The sequence below is a fragment of the Agelaius tricolor genome, unplaced genomic scaffold (assembly GCF_023055355.1).
Source record: "Agelaius tricolor isolate 1412-34295 unplaced genomic scaffold, bAgeTri1.0.p SCAF_15, whole genome shotgun sequence".
Lineage (NCBI taxonomy): Eukaryota > Metazoa > Chordata > Aves > Passeriformes > Icteridae > Agelaius > Agelaius tricolor.
In genome coordinates this window covers 12,852,056-12,873,778 of record NW_027269275.1, presented here as the reverse complement: position 1 = coordinate 12,873,778, position 21,723 = coordinate 12,852,056, and the positions used below count along the sequence as shown (strand labels likewise).

Sequence of the window (21,723 nt, the reverse complement as noted above, 5' to 3'; positions counted from 1 at the left end):
TCTCAGCCTCTTCTCATCTTGAATTCTGGATTTTGAAGTTTACAGAATAATTGTAGGTTTCCAGCAGAATACTTTTGGCACATAGACCATTTGAGCTCACAGAAATGCTACTGGTGCCTTAAATATCATTGATAAAAAAATCTTGATCTTTCCATTGTAGATATGTCAGCCTGATTAGAAATCATCAAATATTCTTAGAATTAATGCACATTTCCTTATGAAGGAATGATTTCTGAAGGCACCCCACACTTACCTTCCTATGAAAAAATAATTCATACCTGGAAATATTTTTTCTTCTCTCTTGAGGTGGTATTATAGGCCCTTGCCTGGATTTCTGGGCCCTGCTGTGTTAAACACTTGTACAAAAAGCCAATCTCTGTTCTGAAGAGCTTACAGAATATTTCATTTTACTTTTAGAGAACTGAACAGAGTCACTGGAAAATACAAGTGAACATCACAATAAGCATGTTTAACCACTGTAAAGTCTTTACAGGTATCACAGCAAATAAGAGTTTCAAAGGACTTCAGAGGAAGAAAGGTGACCCCAAGAAATGTTTAGAAGCAGCTTCCTCTAAACACAAGGAAAGGTCAAATAAAAGAGGCTTGTTAGAAAGCTGGATAAGTAAACCACCAAAACTCTTTGCTGACCTGTACTTCAGAATAAAAACTAAAAGCAAGTGACACAATAGATAGAGCAGAGCAGAGTTAATCAGCTGGCAAGGTCCCCTCACTTGTGTGCTGGAGAGGCAAGCAGGAGAAGCAGCGTGGCTGAATCCAGAGCCAAGCCAGTGCCCTCAGCAGCAGAGCTCTGCACTGATGGCAACTGCATCAAATGGGATTCAAGGTTCACAGAGGAGGAGGCTCTTCTCAGAGTGTGGGAGAAGTCTGGAATTTGGAAAGCTTTTTTGGTGGTACTGTTCTTGGTTTTGCTCCAGTTAAATGCAAGATGCTAAGTTTTTTAAGGCAACAGCATTTAACATTACCCAAAAGCTCAATACTTTTAAAAACCCAAGAATTTATTTCATTTACAGAGACACTTCATGCTACACCTATACTGTCTCTTCACCCCTGGGGCATCAGGTCTTATAAAAGCCCCATAAGTTGTGAAGTCACCTAGAAAATAAAGGTCTATAAAGGTCAGGACAATATAAGTACCAGAAATATATTTCATCATTTCCTGGGACAGAAAAAAACCCCAGAGTTGAATATGCAGTGTAATCTGGTCCAGAGCTGCAAATGAGAGGCACCTGAGCTGGCATGAACTGAAGCCAGTGCAGCCATGTGGTGAGGCTGTGCTTGTGGGGCACACCATGGGCACAGTGTGACTGCAGCACCAGGGGAAAGCTCCCAGGCTCTGCAGGCTCTCCCACCTTGCTGCCAGTGTGAGTCACCATCCACAGCCAGCTCAGCAATTCTGCTCTGCACTCCCCTGCTCACTTATGCACCACCAGCCAGCCATGCTCACCAGTAACTGCAGCCATCTGGTTCCCTGTTCCAGGCCCCCACTGAAAACATTTCTGACATCAGCACTGTCTCCATAGCACCTAGAAAACTTCAATGATTTTTTCCAGAAAGCAAACCAGAGCAGAAAGCTGGACAAATTTAAATGCAAGATGACATTTCATAATTTAATAATATTCTAAATGGCAAGAAGTAACTAAACTATGTGCAAGACCATTTTTCATCTGTTCACAGAACTTTTGACTTGGCCACTGTGAACCTTCACCAGATAAGATTGGTTTGCACTTTTTCCTGTCTGCTATATGTGTTTTTATGGTACTTTGTGCACTTGTCACTGGCACCTCATGCAGCCCTGCACAGTTAACTAAACCAAGGCAGCTAAAAACTGTGTAGCAGCACTGATTTTCATCATCTTGAAACTGAGCTTGGGTCTGCATCACCAAAGTACTACACAGCACCACAGCACACCACACCACAGCTGACTGCTTTGGTATCTTTATGTGACTACTTGTAGATAAATTTATACAAGAAAAAAGAGAATCTAAATGAAACTCACTTTACTTGCCGCTCTGCCAGTTGACAGCTTTACTATTTATATTCCACTGGATCACTTCCTGTCAGGAGACCTTAACTTTCAGATACATCCTGTGAAAAGGATGTGCAGCTTTTGCCTCAGTTTTCTTAGATTTCACTTTTTTCCTGTACTAGAAGTTGTTTCCCTGCTGCTCAGGTTTATTCCATTTTCTCTGGCCACCAGTCCTCTGTGGGTGTGATCTTCCTTGAGAATGAAAATACACATCCCTGTGAATCAGTATTAAACTATTCAATATGATGTAACTTACATGGACTCTGCCTGCTATTGACACTTACTATCCTGCTGCTTCCTCTCAAGCCTTCAGTTTACTGCAGCATATTCAGAACAGTCCCAATAAATTCATCCTACAGCAGGTGCAGTTTCTCTAAAAATGTATCCTGTAGGATCTCATAACAGTTACTGTCACAAAATTCTACTCACACAAGAGAAAGGACATTTTGGAAAGGCAGATAAACTTAGTTTTTAATATCTTAAACCACAGAATACAATTAAATTGATTAAATAACAATGCTAGTAAATATCTGTGTTTTCTGGAGTACATTTGACACCAAGTTTTTTTTTTCAAAACTGAAAGCACATTAAGCACTAAAGCAGAAAGTTTCAGTCCATATTAGATTATTTTAAACTGCAGCTTAGACATAACTCTTGCAAGTTAAATAAAGGTACCAAACTGCTTGACCTTGTTTCTGTACAAGTAACAGAAACTTTATGCAGTACATAAAACTATAGAAATTGTAGATATCTGCACCTGAGACACATCCCAGCAACAGCACAGCAATGCTCAGCACAAGCCCTTCTTGGGGACTCTTTCAAAGTAGTCACTTATGACAAACAGCCTTTTGGCAGGTATCAGTGTAGTAGATTTTTTCCCATTTTGCCTCATGCAAAATTCTCACTACACCATTCTGGGTGTGTACCCTTCATTACTAGGTCACTTCTCACCTTCATGCCTGTAATTGGAGAGTAATGATGCCATAATGGGCTCACAATGTCACTGAGGAGCCAGCTGAATCAAATTCAGTGTACTAACCTCACCAAATTAAATTTTCATTTGCAGAAGGACATTGAAGGGATACAGATGTAAAACAGACCTAAGTTACCCACCCACTCCAAAAAGTGTGACAAAAGGATGCTCAGTCTTATCATAAGCACATCAAATAGTCTTTGTCCAAAATGAGGCTTATGAGTGTTGTGAGACTTCTTTAGCCTTCAGATTTTTTCAAAACAGACTAAACACACTAAATAATTAGTAAAAAAAAAAAATCTTTTAAAACACACCCTTTCCCAAGCTGTTTATTTACCACTGTGACATGCCATAAAGGACCGAGAGAAAGCACAATGATCAAGTCAAGTGCCTGGGAAAATAGCTTTGGGAATTGCAGAGTAGAACAGGCTCTGCTTTGCCATTTCAGTGTACAAGTTCTACTTCTAAAAAATATACCAACCACGAGATGGAATATTAGCAACTGCTATGTGGAATTGAAATCAGTACATATAGAATCTGTATGGCACACTGACATCAGAAGACCCATTACATGTGTTTATTAGTGTGTACATATGCAACAGTACAAGGACAACAACCTCCAGAACTTTGTGGCCATGGCTAACAAGGAACACAAGAACACCTCCCAAAGCCAAAGGTCAAAATCTTTAACAAAAAACTTACTTGCAATTGACACCAATAAAGCAGAATAATGGCACAACAGGACAGTTAAGTAACAGGCAAAATACAACCTCCATTCAACCACCCAGACAAAATGGAAACAAAATGGGATTGGACCTGGAACTCACAGAGCAGTGACTGTTTATGGGCAGCTCCCTTCATGCAAGTTTTTTCAATCTCTACAATCACCATCTTATTCTAATTTATTAATGTTTTCAAAGCCTAGAATTCACTCCAGCTAGCTTGCCAGTGCAAGCTAAAAATAGCATGATGCCCTAATCTCCAGTTTTATGAAAGGTCTGGAAAGCAGGTAGCTCAAGAACAGCTCATCTCTTTTCCCTTATCACCTCTGTGTGAATGAATCTTACTGCTCTGAGAGGTATCAACACAAATGTAGTCATTTTCAATTTATTTTCATTTGTTTATCAGAGGTTCACTCAGCTGTTCTGTAAATGCAACCGTAGCAGGTAGACATGTATCCCATACTTCCTACATGGAAATTACAGTATTATTGTGTGCTTATCCTGAATTATTGGAGATCCTTATTTCAACCGTGCAAGCACACTAGGCAAGTAGTACAATGTGTGCAAAAATAAAGCTCTGGTTTGGTTTGGTTTGTCTTTCCCCTCAAAAGGCCAGAGAAAATTATTGTTTTGTTTCTTCAGCTGCAACAATTAATAATTCATTCTTCAGACAGTGATTAAGAGACAAAGACAAGGCCAAAACATTGCAGAAATGGACACTAAATTAATTTCAAATAAAAGAAATTATTTGAAAACAGAAATAGAAATCTTCTGCAGTAATCTGCAATAGTAAGTGACATAACTAGCCAGAAAGACCACATCAATCAATATTATCACCCCGTAACAGCTCTGCCAGTAAAAAAGATGGCCCATGGCTGATTTAAATTTTTTTCTCCAGCACAAAACATTCATTTTGTTCATACTGCTACTATTTTAACATAGGACTCAACACTGCTAAATCAAATTCAGTAGGATTCACACTATTGATTAGAGTGATGGACAATCAAAATGTTCATCCCAGGCCCCAGGTCAGAAGGCAGCACAGCTCTAGAAGCAGTACTGTTATCTCAGAACTCATAAAATTATTAACAACAGCTACAGTACATTTCAATTAAAGCATTTTCCTCTTGTGGCTTCCCAAACACATTTTTGCACTCTTATAACTAGCATTTATAGCTTCCTTTCACAGCAGCTTTTACTTTAAATAAACACATCCAGAACAGAAGTAGCAAAACCATACTTGTACACTGTGAAATCCTAGAAAACTGTTTGGCAACACATACCGGCTTACAACCCTGCCTTACTCATACTCTGAGTTCTGGGTGGCAGTTTTGGGGTACTGAACTGAGGGGGGGGTGCTGTACAGCTTTTTTTTCTCCTTGGAAGTGTTATTACTGCCCTGACAGCATTCTAAGAATGTCACGCTTTGCTACAGAGACCAGATTTTCAACAAATCAGTTCAGTTAGGCACAAAATCAAAATGGACAAATCTTCACAAGAGCTCAGAACAGTCAGTGCTAACCTCTTTCGAAAACCTGCCCCAATTATAGATGCCAAGTACTTGAAAACCTGGCTCCAAGCTCTTAAAAATCAATTTTCATATGTTCAAAACCAACACTGCAGTCACTAAAGGGAGTCCTGACAATGTTTTTCTGTCAGAGGAGGAACAAAGTAAGAGGCAACCTAGGACATACAGAGTAAATCTACTGAATCTATTTGTAATCTATTTGTAATCACAAAGCTTACTACCACTACTACATTTACTGGCACCATCCACTTTTGGGTTTAGCCTCTTTTTTATTTCTATATTTGTCTTTCTGAGCCAGCACTGAGCACGTCTTCCTTTTGCCAATTCCTCACTGATATCAGCCTGAGGTGTTGCTACAGACAGTAAATAAGAGCCAGAACAATGAGCTGGCCTGAAGGAAAATGTAGCAATCCCTCACACCTTACTTTTCCTGCAACCAAATCAGGTTCAATGTCTGTAAATTATCCCAGTTTACACACCATGGGAAAAAAAAGACAGAACCAGAATATTCATCCAACTGTAAATTTTTACAGGTGTGAAAGAGAATGTAACCATTTGCTATTTACGTGGGCTAGAATGGTATCACTTAGCTTTAACACACACCCCAGAATTCATTTCCTAAAGTGTTGTGCAAAATGAGATTGAATTACATATTTTAAAGCTTTCACAGCTTTGAACTTTAATATAAAATGTGAAATACCAAGGCCAAAATTCTGCCTTCAGCACAATGCTTTGTCCCAAAGACACAAATAAAAGTTGTTCTGTTGCTGGAGTTTATTTGAGGATATCAGAATTTAGCAGTGTAGTAGTTGTTTGTGTTTCTGGGTTCAAATTTAAAACTGAAATGACAGTTTTGTCCACTTCATATAGTTGTTACACTAGAAAGTCACTTTCCATTAGTTCTCTGAACTGCCACATAGAAAAAGAACCATCATTTTTCTGCTGTGATCAGAGCTATACGGAGAAGTCTCTGTGCATCTGTTAAGGAACTCTTGCCTTTAAAACATATGCATGAAGTGCTTGGCTTTTTACTTCTGCCACCTGCCCTGATAATTTAAACATCTTATTTTCTAACAAAAACTATTTTTACTGTGGTCACAAATACAGGCTTCTCAAAGAGGCAATGTTAATTCTAGCTTATCTAAACATAGGTGATTCTTAAGAGAAAACAAAAACATATGGGATTAAATGTAAAACCCTTCTAATACCCTGGGGTATAATTAAATTATTCATTAGCAAGTAACCCCAGGTGGGCATAATTCAATGTTTCCTTCCTGTCCCTTGAGCAAACACAACACAGAATAGCTAATCAATTTGATCCCAAGATCCTAAAGCCTCAATAAAAGCTGATGAAGGTTTAAAGAAGAGCCATCCCAGGCTACCCTCGAGGATTAAGAGTGCTTACCCAATTTACAGGTTCACTCACTTAAGAGGAAGAGGATGGCAAATCCATGTGCTTCCTGTGCTTCCATCATTTCTCAGTAATTTCAGAGGAGAGACATTGTCCTGCAACACTTACTTATCATTTGGTGCTGTTTTTTGTCTAACTCCCCGTTTTGAGGGCTGGGCTGGTCCCTCATGAGATGCCCTGAAAATGGGCACATCTGCCCTAAACCACACCTCCTTCAAGAGAAACTGTAACCAGGCCTTGATTTCAGCTCGGTACAGCTTGGGGAAGGATCTGCACACTGACATGAGAAAAATTATGTATTAGAACAATGCCTAATAGTCTATTCTATAACAATGCTTAATATCTATTACCAACAAATTACTTAATAAAACATTTAATTACTTAATAAAGCTACTGCCACTGAAACACCTTTTTGCTTCACACTGCCTAGCAGGGTTTATTTCCACAACACTAACCAAGAGCTTTACAAGCAGAAGTCCTGCTCCGAGGAGATGACCCACGACATCCCAACACGGCAGCTGTGCCTCTCGCTAACCAGCCTCTCTCAGCTGCTGCTGTTCCTGGCTTTTCCCTCATTCTCCCTCCTTCTGCAAGGCTACCATGACACGCCCGAGCGGAGCAGCAGCCAGCACGGGCTCCTGAGGGGCCTCGCCCGCCCTGAGGCAGCGTGCTCATCTGCTCACCCACACGTGCTGCCATGCGGATCCTGCTTTCCCGCCGCGTGCGCTCTCATTGGCTGCTCACGGCGCGGGCAAAGATGAGGGAGCTCTGATTGGCTGCATGTGGAGGGGGCGGGGCCTAGGTGAGGGCAGGGCCTCAGTGTGAGGGCGGGGAGTGCAGTGTGAGGGCGGGGCCTCGCAGTGTGAGGGTGGAGGCCGCAGTGTGAGCGCAGGGCTGTGGTGTGAGCGTGAGGCCTCACGGTAAGGGCAGGGAGCATGGTGTGTGGGCGGCGATGCAGTGTGAGGGCGGCGATGCGGTGTGAGGGCAGGGATGTGGTGTGAGGGTGGGGATGCGGTGTGAGGGCGGGGATGCAGTGTGAGGGCAGGGATGTGGTGTGAGGGTGGGGATGCGGTGTGAGGGCGGGGATGCAGTGTGAGGGCGGCGATGCGGTGTGAGGGCGGGGATGCGGTGTGAGGGTGGGGATGTGGTGTGCAGGTGGGGAGCGCAGTATGACAGCGGGGCCTCGTGGTAAGGGCGGGGAGTGAGGTGTGAGGGCAGGGGCCTCGTGGTAAGGGCGGGAGCGCAATGTGAGGGTGGGGGGTCATGGTGAGGGCGGGGAGCACAGTGTGAGGGTGGGGAGATCAATGTGAAGGTGGGGACAGTGATGTGAAGGCAGGGACGCTCAGGGCCCTGAGGCAGCGATGGCTCAGGGGGTTTGGTCAGAGATTCTGCTGTTCCTGGGAGCCAGGTGCTCTGGTGCAGGGTGAAATGTGAAACGTTCGCCGGTGTTCCGCTCTAGATGAAGTGCGATCTGTATGTTATTAATCTCAATGTTGTATTTGTTCGAAGATAATGTTGGCCTCAGAATACAGTGTCAGTGCCCTCTTGAGGAATAGCCTCGCTTTGCCTTACCTGTATCTTGCTAATGCTATGCAACAAACTCTCAACAACACAGTTCTTAAACCAGGGAAAAGGTGCCTTTACTGATAATAATGAATAAGCCCTACTACCTTTATTGATGGCTGACTTGAGTTCTTCATAATTATATTGGCTTTTTGCATTATGTGTGATCTATAATGTTTTGGAGCCGTCCCATACTGTTTATTTAATTAGTTTGCCTGGCCTCTGTATTAAAATCTTTCTGCATCTTGAAAAGTAATCTAATTTCCCAAATACCAGAAATATAATCATATTCTGGATGAATTTTGGAATTATTTTTAATAATCTACTTGTCTATGACATAGTAATTTTTCTGCTACAGTAGTGGTAATAGATTCATCAGTGCTTAAAGAATTTCTGGAGATCTGTCCTCAGCAATGAGCTGTTTTTCTTGAACTGTACAGCTTAAACACTTATTACACAGTGCACAATTAATGAAAACAACATGTACTTCAGTGTATGTCTGTGTGCTAATGCTAAATACAGAAACACCATCACAGAACTCAAAAGAAAGATGCACTTTTCCTCTTGTTTTCATTGACCGGCAGCAGTAATGGGCTGGAAAAGTAATAAGGAAAAATAATAGGAAAGAGCAACTTGGTAACTGAAAGCAAATGTAGAAACTTTTTAAAATAAGGTGCTCATTTGGTATACTATTCTAAACCTCCTTTTTTGTAAGAACTGTCTCTCCTCATGTTGGTGTCAAAATTCAAGATCAGTTTTCATGAGACCTCACAACACCTCCTTGTTCATGCAAAGCTGTTCACTTCTCAAACTTGTTCTTCCTACAACCCCTAAACCCTGTGCATTGAATTCACTCAATTTTCAACAATATGTTATGGCCAGATTGTTCAAGGACTCTTTTTATCAGTGTAAAGAGAAGTGGATTGTACTAAAAAATATTTGAAAGTATGTGGAGACTTGACTGCAAATATTTGGTGGGTTTCAAGATACAGGTGTTGGAGTTGACTGTAATGAATGTCTGGAATGTTACTGATAGTAAATCTGTAGCTGTGAGAAATGCAAGCTTTGTGGAAACTATTTTATTCCTAGTAGACAGATTTAAATTGGGGAGGAGGGGTGAGGTGATGTCATAAAACTTTGCCTCTGACACTGTTTTTCATATTGAATACAAGAGGCAGTCTTTGCAAATGAATGCTAGGCTTATAGAGTTATCTTTTAAGTGCTTATGCCTATTGAGCACTTCCTCACTCAAACAGGGTCTTTTTACTCACTCGTGTAGTTTCACATCTCTGAGCTATTTGCTGCTGGTTTTCAGGTAATGACCTTTTAATTCTTCCTTTGTCTGTTTGCTTCTGTGCTGATGCAGAACTGTCAGCTTGGGGCCCTATACACTGCCTGCAGTTCAGCACATCATCGACATTTTTGTAGAAACTGTTGAAATTGTGTGATTCTGCTCACTTCACTTACGTGCTTGGCAGCAGTCCCTTCATGGGTAGAGCTGTTGTTTTTCCTCCCTACTGAATGTTCCAGCTCTTGCAGTGTCAGTTCCTTCACCAGCCATCTGTCTTGCTGGCTCACTCCCTATCTTAACAGCTCTCCTTCTCAGACTAGATGTAAGTCCTAGTGAGTATGCCATCAGCTGTTAATTTTTTATTCAGAAGCTTTTAAAACAATTGTTGCTGCACATGAATATCCTACATTTCAATCCTCTCAATCTCATCCATTGCTCTTAATGGCTGCTTTCTTCTGCACCCTCCTTTTTACAGGTTCCTTTGCAAGTTGTTTGTCTATCACTTCACCTTTTTTCCTGAAAATGTTAGAGTAATTTTGTTCAATTTGACAGCTTTTCCCTGAATTCTGTTTGGAGGATTGCATGTCTGAATGCAAGGAAGGCCTAATCCAGTTCTGTTTGTTGTGGCACAGTAACTCTACCCATCACTGCAAGAAGCATCTAAGTAGTTTCAGATATTACACAAGTCAGGTAATAGCTCCTGAGAAGTGTAAGATTGTTACCTTCAGTCAATAAGTTAGATAATAACTTCTCTGTGCTGGTATCAATGTTACAGATAGGATAGATTGTTTTGTAGCTCAGGGGCTGGCATATTGCTAAACAATCTAGCAATCTTTTTGATGAAAAGTTCTATTTGCTTGTAAGCCAGTCAGGTCTGGATGCAAAATTACTTTATGAAGCCCTGAGAGTATAGTTTTCCTTATTATAGTAGCAGTTTGGTCTATTTTTGTACACTATACTTGCTTTATAATCTTCCAATAGCTAAGATTCAGTTAGACAGTGTTGAGAGCTTTATAAACAACTACTTGGGTTTAGTGCAATTTTCAGTTGTAGAAATGAACCACACAGATAATAATTTAAATAGAGACATAGCAGCTTTTCTTCATTTTAATTTATATTGGTAATCCTTTCTCAGACCTTCTGCTCCTTTCCTGGACAAACTCAAATATTGTTTATTGCTAGTGCCAATTAGTCAGCCAAGCATCTGCAGCTGGCAGCTGTCCACAATGAAGAAGCCCCAGAAGATTAAAACTCCCAGTTGATTTGCATGTTAGATGTCATTGTTTGTAATCTTCTGGATTTCTTCCACACTTAATGTTTCTTAATGATAAAGAAATCTGAGTGTGCTTACAGTAGTAACTAATAATTAGTGAGATGGATTTCATTTCCCCACTGTACTTATGACCTCCAGGATAAATTTAGACCTGTCATTTAATGCCTTTCACGAGGGGCTGTCCATCTGAGGAAGGTTTGCATCCAAACTGAACATTGCCACTGAAGCAGGTCTTCTCACAGTGTGATGCTCTTATGCTGGTCGAAGTGTGTTCATAATACATTCATCCCTTCTGGGCTAGAAACTTGAAGCTGTATTACTACACTGGTAACAGAATTTATGCCAGTGGAATAAGTCATTCCAGTGGTACAGAAAAGTTTTACTAAGTTACACAGTGTTTTTCTGCCATTGCTCAGGCCTTTTTTTCCTTTGTGCACAGAAAGTGAAAACATTCAAGACAGCAGCATAGACGACAGTGAGAGTAAATTAATTTCTTTTCTGGCTTTGTCCCAGGCAAATCAACTCCTTAACTCCAGAATGTGACTTCCAGTAGGAAGGTGACAGCAGAGATTGTCTCCAAAACCCTATTAAGTGAAGTACTCAGGTGTGATCATGCAAAGTCATATGATTAAATATAACCAGCAGAGGCAAAGAAATTTGCAACTGTCCAGAAATCTTCAACAGTGAACTGGTTACTAATATACTTTTTCTTTCATTATGTGAAGCTACAGATGTCTTATGCTAAGAAGAGCAAGTATCCAAATCCAAGGAAGCTGCAGAGGAAACTGGTGAGCTACAACTTATCTTCCCTTCTTGTTATGAGGATGTGCTCTGTAGTCTGGGTTCAAGCCAAGCATTACCCCATGAGCATTAAGAAATGTCATTGTTGTTAGGTGAACACACCACCTGTGATAATTTACTCTGCTTGAAATAACTTGTAAACTGGTTTCAGAAGAATAAAACTATTCACCAGAATGTGATTGGAAGGGTATTTTAAGAGCAAACAAAATCTACTTACATGCTAGGCTAGAAGGAGCTAGCTACTACTTAGCATGCTATTAACCAAAAGGAATCTCAATTAATTCCCTCTTAAAAAAAAAAAAAAAAAGTTAGGCCTCATAAGATTTCAAGATTTCATGCTTTAAATAATCTGAGTTACCAAAGAGAATTCCTAACACACCAGCTGGAATTCCCACCAATATAGTTGAGGAAGTGTGAAGTGAATAAAAACTCAATTTTTATATTAGACTAATAAAATCTTTCCATCATGTCTTTAGTTTCATCATAGTTTTTACATTGTATTATAGTTAAATAGATTTACATTTCATCAAAACTATGCGAGCAAGTCACACCCAGTTGGCCAGAAATGCTCATTGCAACATCCTAAAGTAATAGGAACATCACTGTGTAGAGTTTACCATTCTTTTTCATACTTTTTAAAACAGGGCATGGCATGCTGTTCCATTCACCTATCATGTGTTCAGTAAGAAGCTAAATTAAGTGACTTTACATATTCTGTAAAAACAGCTGTGGCACAGATCTAAAGACTCTATAGGTAAATTCTGAATGGAGAAATCTGCAGTGTTATCAGAAGTAGCTCTTCAGAGGCAGATTATGAAATTAGAGCTGTAATCTCTGCCTGACATAGAGTTAATATGAAGCCATTCCAGGACTGAAGCTGTTTACTGGTTCTTCCATCTGTCAGGATTTTCCTGGCTTCTATGGGAAGGAAATACATTTGTGTGAAACTGAGATTGCATGGGGGAAAACTTTCTTTGTGGCTGTGTTAGGGAGCCCTTTTGAAGAATTGTAGGTAGCTGCTGGCACACCAGCAGGTGAAGGAGTGAATGGGCATAATGGATGTGTTTATTTACAGTAACTAAACAAACCAAAATTTCCTTTTCCTCCTCTTAGGTGTGACACTTGAAACTTGTTTGTGCAAGAAAAAGCAGTGTGAGAAGTAATAGTTAAAAGCATTAAGTCATGAGGAGAATGACACACTGACATTGGGGGATTTTTTTCTTTTGTTCTTTCTTTTAGGACTTGGCTTAGCTGACTAAAGTTTAATGTGTAAAATCTGCAAGGTTAATGTATAAGCTAGACTCGAAGGACCTTGCCATTGGGAAATAATGAAAGCAAGCATTGTATCAGCTGGCTGAGATGAACATCACATATTTGCTGTAAATTACTTGTGAAGGCTGCCTTGGAAAGTCCAAAGAGTCAAAATTAGAAAGAGCACTTACTTTGTGCTGACCTAGTGGTCTGGTAGGGTAGGGTTCTGTGTCTATACATTGATTCTTCTGTGTTCCATAGCCTTTTCTTGCAGGACTATTGCAATTAGCTATGTGCAGCAGCAGTGTGTGTGCTATGCATCACAGAAACTTTCAACAAATGTGTCTGTGTTCAATAAAGATTTAGCTGTGCCTGTACTTTTTCACCTTATGTCCACAGGCTACATTATGCTTGGCTTTGGAAGACATAAAGAAGAGGATATTGGGCTACAGCTGAGGTTCTAAGAAATTTTCAGGAAACTGTTTTTTAAAAAGTTGCAAATACCTTCTTCTGTCACTCATGTTATCTGAAAGCTAATAGTTTAATATGAAAGGTGAAATGGCAAGTGAATTGCCATTCAGGCCTTCTCACAGTGAATAAAAATCCTTTTATATCCAAGGTATTCCCATATGTTTACAGCAACATACACTGGAATTAGGTTTGCCAGGCTGTGGTAGCCAACTTCCTGTGCTTCATTTCCATTGTACATTGTCCTTTCAAAGGAATGTTTATCATATAGCTGATACCCTGGCAGTAAACAGAGTAATTTACATAATTGCACCTTATCAGGACTGGATTCTTTCAGGAATTTTTCCAGCTTTGCTGTGGGAGTAAGGAAAGTTTCCCCAGGACTAGAATCAATGAAGGGCTGGTTTTACACTATAGAGTCTCTTTACTTGCTCTGTCTTGCCATGCTTGCAGAGTAACAACAGCTTAAAGCTCTATCATGAGAAAGGGGTTGGTTGTGTGTGCATCCCCTGGGACTAGCAAGGATCCCCATCTCCAGCCTGTTGCCAGCAGTGTCTGTATCCACCTGCACAGGAATTCATATTGTCAGGGTCTCTTCTTCCCTCTCTTTCTCTCTCAAAGAGGCACTAAGGAATTCCAAGAGGGGTTTTATCCTTCTTTGCTCTCACTCATGGCAACAAGAGAACACCAACTGCTCTCTATCCTCTGACTAGATCTACTAACACATACTAGTTCACAAAGAAATAATAAACTTAACAAGATTCTTATCTTTCTTCATTTTTCACTGCCAGTTCCTTAGCTTAGATAAGAGACTCCTATCCATGCAGGCTTTTCTAGACTCTCCCTGTCTTTTCTTTCTGCAGGCAGGGTCATCCATGGAGTTCAGCTTTGAGCTCAGTGAAGGACTGCTAGAGGAAAAGCTATAAATCTCTGATCTCTCATCTGTATGGCAGTGCTGATTCCACAGAATTAACTGTGATGAAGGAGTCAGGAACTGAGTATTTTTTCTTCTAGTCTGTGATATTTGAAGTGTTTCAGGGCACACTTATAATTCTGATGTATTTTCACTTGTCATTTCTCATTGAGACAGAATTTCTCATTGTTTTCAATGACAGGCAGTTAGGCTTAGCTATATGGGAAGGATGGAGTAGCCTGCACAGAAAACTACAGCCCCTCAACAGATAGCTGCTTACATTCCTTAGATATTATCTCTTCCCAGAAAGGGTTAAACTCCACTTTTTCTCCAGACAGTAATTTCTTAGTAAAGTAGGAAAACAAAGTTTCACAGCTTGCTGATCATGAATTTTCCTGCTAGCCTCTTTGCAATGCAGTTACCCAAAAGAAATCTATGGATTTTTACCCCTTTTTCCAACATGGCTGTACCAATGTTTGGAGTAAGCGAAAGGAATAAAATGACCACTTAACTCTTCTTTTGGCAGAGAAAAGACTGAAGCAAGACATCCTGCTTAAAAGTGAAAAACTTCTACTGTGCTTGAAGCACAGTATAGGTGGGAAAGAGCTAAAAAAAATCACCAAAACCCTGTTCTTAAAGCAAAACTGTTAATCAATGTTAACTCATTTAGAAATAGTCAAGAGGGACAGATGGAATCCAGTTATTATCTCTCTTTTGCTTGAGTGAGTTTTAAAATATATTGAAGCTTGTGTACTTTTGAGTGGCAGATATGGCTTGTCACTTTAAAGGGTATTTTTGCTATTGTTAATACTGAAATAGATTGAGGAACAGCAGTTAACAGAAGTCTTAAGTACCTCAGAGAAAATACTTGCCTTACATTTATTACCTCAGCTTTCAGATTTAAGCAGCTATATGTGGTTAAACTTTGCAATTATGTAACACTAATAGAATGCCGTTCAAGTTGATGCCTTTTAGAAGACAAGGGAGTGGGGGTGGGGGTGTGATTGTACAGTAAACCCACGTTAAACTTTTTTCCTTAACAGTACTCCTTGAGACAGCAATCAGCTACCCAGAACAGAGCCCAGAACATGCTCTCTGCAGTTTGCTCTGAACTCATAGTGCATCTGGTGGGTTTTTTCCCTATAAGACAGTGATATAAGTCTAAGCATTGATGTAATTCATTTTTAAATCAGAATTTCTCAGCCTATGTTGTTTAACTGTAACCTGTTCCCTGGTAACATATTTCTAGAGTAAACATCCTCTTATTATATGAAGAATATGCATTTTTAATTATCTCAAAACTGAACTGTTAAATCTTGTTTTTATTCTGTAGTTGAGCTGTGTCATAGGTCACACACTACTTTCCAAAGTGCAAGTTTCAACAGATGCTGTGTGAATCATGTTAACAAAGGGCATCTTTAAAAATAATTTCCCATACTTTTAGGATACCAGTTTTTCTGCTTTGTGTTAGTGATGCTGAAGTTTTAATGCACTTCCAAAGCAAAAATAGCAAACCATGTCACCAGAGCAACTCTCTACTGAAAATGTAGCAAGAATAATCCTTTTATGCTGGCACAAAGATAAGTGGACAGGCAGAGGATAAACTTCTTGTGAGTGGAATATTGGTTGTATATAGATTACTCTTCTCTTATAATTTTTGAGACATCTTGGTTCCAAATTTGAAGAAGACTGTATAACCATCTTAAATGGAAACTAATGGAAATTCCGTTTGTTTCAGAAATTTTCAATAATTTGGTCCTGTGTGTCTCGTGGAATACCTCATGTGTCTGTATTTGCAAATTTTGTCAAGTTGCATTTTTGAGGACAAGTAGCAAGAGATCTAAAAAAACCCAAGTGTAATTTTTTGATAGCTGACACAGCCTCAGACACATCTCAAAAAAAGCAAAGAAAGAAATCTGAAAAACAACAGAACAAATTGTTTTGTGCAGTTCTTGCAAACAGGTGCTAGTCCAGGCCTATCACCTCTGCTCTGTAAAATAGCAGATGAGTGAAGAATGCAAACTATCAAGTATTAGGCCAGAGAGAATAATCATCCCTGACAGAGAAGCAGGCATTCTGCCCAGGCACTTACTCCCACTGAGGAGACTGGGGTCAGCTCACACTGAGCTGTTCTTTAAATATGCTTGTCAAACCTCAAACTTGCAGCACAAGATCCAAGACTGAGAGATTTCTCAGTCTCCCTCACATTCACTGAAATTTTCTATAATGATGAAATTGCTTGCTCCTGCTTTAACTCAAGAGGATGTTTGCTGGTCACCTCTTTAAGGTGTGACAGCATTCTACCTCCTCTTAGAGTAAAAGTGGAGTGGCTGACAGTAGAGCCCTCAAAGGGCTCAGTATGTGCATGACCAAGTCAGGAATCACCAAAATCTGGTGACTTCCCAGTGGATAAGTCCAACTTATGTGCAGGGCTTGCCCTCTGTCCCGTAGTTTTTCTCTTCTTGTGCCCATCTCAAGCTGAGAAACAAAGCTGAGTAGAACTTACACAAGGAGGAAAACCTTGTATTCATTGTGATCTAGATAAATACTGTCTCCAAACTGCCCATTTCTCAGAAACTACTTGTTCAAGACAAAATAAAATGGAAGTGAATATTTCTGCAAATCTTGTCAGCATTGTGCTGTCAGCTCAAATTATGGATTGTCCCTTTTACAACAATGTCACAATTCAATCACAGTCTAACATTTTCCCAGATTTTAGAGTGGCTTTGACCTATGAGACATGAAAGTACATGATTATAGCAATATGCCTGGAGTGCAGCTACAATTTTCTTCTGTTAGGGAGTGTTGTGGAGAACTTAAAACTAATGCTTAAACATTACAGTCATATACTTAGAAGCTATACCTTCAAAAATCACTGAAAACATTACTTGATACTTGAAGCAAGTCACTGGGATTGCTCCTTTTTAGTTAGCAGGCCCTTTCTTCTAAAATTAAGCAGTACATAATTGCTTATTGCAGTGTGCATTTAAATGCCTTTTTTAAAGAGTAGACTTGGGAGTATCATATAACAATTTACAGGCATTTATGGGGGTAAGTAAAATCTAGTTATGTTTAACGCTAAGAATTGCTAGAATTCAAGTAGAAAATTGGCACTACACAATACATGCAATTATTTTTTGGTTTTTAGAATTGTAGAAAATACATAAGCCATCTCAGCCATACCTAGGGGCCAATATTAAAAAGATATTTTGGTAATACAGAGTACTTTGATTCTCCATACCATATAAAGGTATGTGTCCTGTCATTCTCCCTCATACAGACAGCAGTTAAAAAGTCTCTGCTTTTCTATAGCACATGTTGATTATTAACTATATCATTTTTGTATAGATTGTATAATTTTTTTTTAATCTTTAAAAACCCTTACCCTTAATGTGTTGCTGTGTAGTGCGATCATAACCGTGGCTCTGACATTAAAATATATCCAGGTCAGGTTTCTGGGCAAGTCTTTTTGAAAAATAGACTTTTACTGAAGTGTAATGGAAAGATTTCCATGACTTCAGCAGTCTCCTTTGGAAGTTAAAATAAACATTTCCACAAAGAAATTGCAACTTGAGATTTAATTTACTGTGCTGAAGGCATGATAACTGGACACAGAAAGTTGCAGTGAATTCTACATCAGTAAAATATTGATTGTTTATTGCCCAAGCTGACATACAAGTAATTAGCAGAAATATTCTATTTGCAATAGCCTTTAGCATAAACAATGTTGGGAAACACGAGTCCTTTTTAATACATTTTGGGAGCCCAGATTTTTGGCTCTGTTAAAAGCATGCTGCAGTGGCTTCATTAGGACAAAGCAGCTTTTTCTTTGTCCTAACTGACCAGGTAGAAATAAGAATGTGGCAGCAAGCACAGAGTCTTGGTTTATGAATTATGGCAATGTAGGGGTGTGGTCAGAGCATGCTGCTTAGCTTTTCTCATATTTTAGTGGCTTCTTGAGGGCTCTTGCAGGCAGCAGCAAACTGCAAACATAGAGCTGAACCATCTACAATATCCTTCTGTTATAAAGCCTCTTATTCCTACCCAAAAATGAGAACCTATGTTAAGGTTTAACAGTGTCCTTTTAAATGAGAAGCAAACTGCTACAGTGAGATATTCAGACTGGGTTAGGCAGAGTATGCTGTGGTTACCATCACTAAACAGAGCTGAATCTGTTAAGATCAAAATGGTTGACTTGTCACTCTATAGTAATTGTTCCCTGTGGAAAAAATTCAATAGCATCGCTTAAATCACACATAGTGATCACGTGCTCTGAGGCTTCGATGGTTCTTACACTGAAAGGCAGAGGTGGGGAGGAGCTGTGTCAGGAAATCTAATTCTGCTGGTGTGAGGGGAAGCTTGCCTTGCACACTGTCATGTGTGCTTTACTGTAAAATTAAAAATCAATCACAAATTGATTTTTAATTTTACAGTAAAGCACTATTTTAATTATTAACTCAATTGATCCCTAAAAGGCTACTGTTAAAAGCCAGATGTTATGCCCCTGCATTTCCAAGGTGCATATTGGAAGGAGAGCTTTTGGATGTGAGATGACTGTCAGACTGCATTCAATCTATTCAACTTCTTTTTATTATAGTAAAGCAGAAAATCTGTTAATCTGCAGCTTCTATAAGACAAATTGAATGCACACTATCTTAGTAATTAATCACATACCTGAACCATAATAATTAGTACCAAAAAAAAAAAAAAAAAAAAGAAAGCCAAGTCAATGAAAATAATGAAAATGAGAAGGACTATGTTTCTGTCCAGACTGGAGAATCTTTAATATCTTTAATATTATAGGAATTTATGTGAGTCTCACGATTTTGCCTTTTAACACTTACCTTACTGCTGCCTGCAATTTTTTTTCTGTCTCTTTTCTTCTGACATTGATACAGTAACATAGGGAGAGGAGATACTTAATACACAAAGAAATTCTAGATACAGGGCAGAAGTAAGTTAAAACAAAATGCTAAAGAGTATCCTTATTAGATTGCATTTGATTTTCTAAAGGAAGCAATTTTTTAATCTTAGTTTGGTTCTTCAGTTTCTTTTGAAAATCAGCACAGAAACTGTACAAGTTCCTGCTCTGACTCCATGCAGTCTCCTGGGTTAAACTTTTCTCACCATCTACACCTGAGAAAAGTGCTGAGTTTCTGTTTTGCCAGGCTTCCCCTTCCCCTGGCACGCTCAGAAGGGTAAGTTAACCTGTCTTACCCACAACACAAAAAGGGTGCAGCTGCATCCTACTCAATTTAGGGTGAAACAGTCTTTTGATAGCTCAGGAATACTCACTGATCCTGTGACAGAAGGTGCTACACATACAAGCACTGAAGAACACTTGCTGCTTGATTATGCATGGTTAATACGCTTGCTCAATTCCCTATTCATCAGCCAGCACTGAGAGGAAGCCTGAAGCATCAGGCATAACAGCACAATGCTTGGCTCTAAATGACTTCATGTAGGGTGCAACTTGCCATTTGGCCTTAAATACAGCGGATTTTTTTCCTCTCTTCTTCTGACACCTTGTCACAGAAACACTGTGGCTGCCACTCTGACCTTCTGCTGCTTGTCCTAGCTCTTCAGTGGGGCTGGTAATCCACATGAAAAGAAGTAAGAAATCATTGCAGTGCAAAATCTATACAAGCATTACAGTTGAGGAGGGTACTTAAGGAAACCATTTTGCAGGCTTGACTATAGCACTATCTTACCTGTATGACAAACACATCTTTTCCCCGGCTGAACCATGAGAATAACAATGTGATTCCATGATTCCATCAATATACGTAGGGGTATTTTCCCCCTACATCTAAGTAAGTACAGATATTTGCAGTTAAGCAGCCATCCCGCTCTTCCCTTCCCCACTCCCCGGAAACTAAAATAGCGAAACTACTCAGAAGGCATCTGGACCGCACCGCTTTGTTCCCCGCGGTCCGCCTCGCGGAGCTCGCTCCCTGCACACAACTCGCGCCTCCGGCAGCCTCCGGCTCTCGGCTCGGCAAGAGCCCCCCGAGCCGGCAGCTCCGAGCGGAGGGCGGGCGGAGATGCAATGCGGATGGGGCGGGGAGGGAAAAGCTTTACCTGCCGCCTTCCCCCGCGGAGCCAGGGGCGCCTGGAGCTGCTGCATCCACGCCGGGGCGCGGCGGGCGGGCGAGCGCTCAGAACGCCTGGCGGAGGCGGCTGAGCGCCGGGGCCATGGCCGCGCCGGGGAGCGGTGAGAAGGGAGCGCCGCCGGAGCCTCCGTAAGCCGCGGGGAGACTCAGCACCTGGGCGCTGAACAGCTCCACGGAGCGCCACGGGCGGGGCCGGCGCCGCGCTCCCGCCCCTGGGCGCGGGGGGGGCCGCGCTCCGCCCGCCGCCCGCCGCGCTGCGGCCGCCCCGCCCCGCCCCGCTGCGCTCCGCGGGGCCCCGGCCCGGGCGGCGCCCGAGCGGAACGGGCGGCGGTGACCACGCTTCCCAGGCGCCCCGCGGAGAGGAGGCGGCTTCGCTCCGGGGACAGCCGGGAGGTGTAGTCCTGGCTTGCGGAGCGCCGAGAGCGCCGGCTCGCTCGGGCGGTGCCGGGGGCCGCAGCGCCGCTGCCCGAGCGGGAGCCCCCCGGGAGAACGCCTGGACTGGAGCCGCCGCCCCCCGAGCGGCGAGCTCCGCCCGCCCGGGGCCCGCGGGGCCGCGGCTGCCCCGCGCCGGGGTGTTGGCGCTGCGGCGCTGCGCTTTGTGGGGGGGACTTTCCAAAATGTTTGATTCTGCCCTTTTTTGGGTTTTTTTGGTGGGGGCAGAAAAAACTTCTTTTTAGTACAGGAAAGCACAAAATCTGCTACTCTGCAGCCTATATGAGACAAATTGAACTGTATGCTATCTTGAAAATAAATTACATATCTGAAACTTAAGCATAAGTTAAAAAAAATAATAATAAAAGCCAAGTTGCTGAATATAAGAAGTATAATCTTTCTGTTCAGACTGGAGAAGCTCTAATAACATCAGAACTGCTGGAAGTCACATTAACTTGATTTTAAACTTGCTTTACTGCTCCCAGCTATTGTCTTTCTGGCTCTTCTTCTGGTTTAATATGGGGGGCATTTCCATAACGTTTGACTGTCCATTTTTGTCAGTTTTTTGGGGGCAGAAAAAGAAGTGATAGTATAGTTCTTATGGTCTTTGAGAGAGTCCTGAAAGCTGTACTGCCTCCCTTCCTCCCACCAAGATTCAGAAGATAGAAGATACATATTGTATGTTGTATGATACATGTGTAGCTGTTCAGAGCAGCTAAACAGTGTCTGTCTCATCAAAAGCAAAACACTGCAGAAAATATAGCAAAAAAGCCTGTAATCCAATTGCGGATGGTTTTTAGAAAGCTATCTCTGATATCTCTGTTTATACAGGGCTTTTCATGTAGTTATGAAGAATTTTCTGAAGCAGGATGTGTCACTAGTTAATTTACAAATGAAATGGTACAGTACTTCCAAGCATTTTCTATTTACTTGGACA

The 21,723-nt window shown here is 41.0% G+C and overlaps 1 protein-coding gene across 1 annotated transcript in view; it reads right to left on the bottom strand.

The window, feature by feature from the left end:
• SMPD3 (sphingomyelin phosphodiesterase 3) overlaps positions 1-20,568 on the bottom strand; it is a 104,059-nt gene extending 83,491 nt beyond the window's left edge. The window contains exon 1 of the mRNA XM_071440434.1: positions 20,323-20,568. The gene's annotated coding sequence lies outside the window, so the exon portion shown is untranslated. The remainder of the gene's footprint in view (positions 1-20,322) is intronic.
• Positions 20,569-21,723: the final 1,155 nt, after the last annotated feature.